Raw genomic sequence first — 1,146 nt, 5'->3', positions numbered from 1 at the left:
TGGATTCTCTGAGGAATTTTGCCAGACATTTCAAGGAGAGTTAACAACAATACTTCTCAAGTTATTCCAAAAAATAGAAATGGAAGGAAGACTTCCAGACTCATTCTATGAAGCACACATCATTTTAATTCCTAAGCCAGACAGGGACCCCACAAAAAAGAGAACTACAGGCCAATATCTTTAATGAGTACAGATGCAAAAATACTCAACAAGATACTATCAAATCGAATTCAGCAGCACATAAAAAGAATTATCCATTATGATTAAGTGGGATTCATTCCTGGGTTACAGGGCTGGTTCAATATTTGCAAATCCACCAAATTGATACATTACATTAACAAAAGAAAAGAAAAAAACCTATATAATCTTGTCCACAGATGCAGAAAAAGCATTTGACAAAATACAACATCCCTTCTTACTACACTTGATCTTGGCCAAATGGCCAAGAAGCGATACAACATCCCTTCTTAATAAAAACCCTTGAGAAAGCCAGAATAGAAGAAACTTACTTAAACATTATAAAAGCCATTTATTAAAAGCCCACAGCTAATGTTATCCTCAATGGGGAAAATCTGAGAGCTTTCTCCCTGAGATCAGGGACACGACAGGGATGTCCACTCTCACCACTGTTGTTTAACATAGTGCTGGAAGTCCTAGCATCAGCAATCAGACAACAAAAGGAAATAAAACGCATCAGAATTGGCGAAGAAGAAGTCAAGCTTTCACTTTTCACAGATGGCATGATACTCTACATGGAAAACCCAACAGACTCCACCAGAAGACTATTAGAACTGATCCATAAATTCAGCACAGTTGCAGGCTACAAAATCAATGTACAGAAATTGGTTGCATTCCTATACACCAATAATGAAGCAACAGAATGAGAAATCAAGAAACGGATCCCATTCCCATTTGCATGAAAAATCATAAAATACCTAGGAATAAACCTAACCAAAAATAGAAAAGATCTACACAATGAAAACTATAGTAGACTTATGTAGGAAATTGAAGAACACACAAAGAAATGGAAAAACATTCCGTGCTCATGGAACGGAAGAATAAACATTCTTTTTTTTAAAAATAATAGTTTATTGTCAAATTGGTTTCCATATAACACCCAGTGCTTCTCCCCACAAGTGCCCCCCA

General features: G+C 36.3%; 1 pseudogene; it reads right to left on the bottom strand.

The window, feature by feature from the left end:
* Positions 1-291: 291 nt before the first annotated feature.
* Positions 292-454, bottom strand: LOC115284410 (annotated as a pseudogene).
* Positions 455-1,146: the final 692 nt, after the last annotated feature.

The sequence above is a fragment of the Suricata suricatta genome, chromosome X, assembly GCF_006229205.1.
Source record: "Suricata suricatta isolate VVHF042 chromosome X, meerkat_22Aug2017_6uvM2_HiC, whole genome shotgun sequence".
NCBI classification, from domain to species: domain Eukaryota; kingdom Metazoa; phylum Chordata; class Mammalia; order Carnivora; family Herpestidae; genus Suricata; species Suricata suricatta.
Note: the sequence above shows the minus strand (reverse complement) of the source record. Positions and strands in the feature narration are given on the sequence as shown.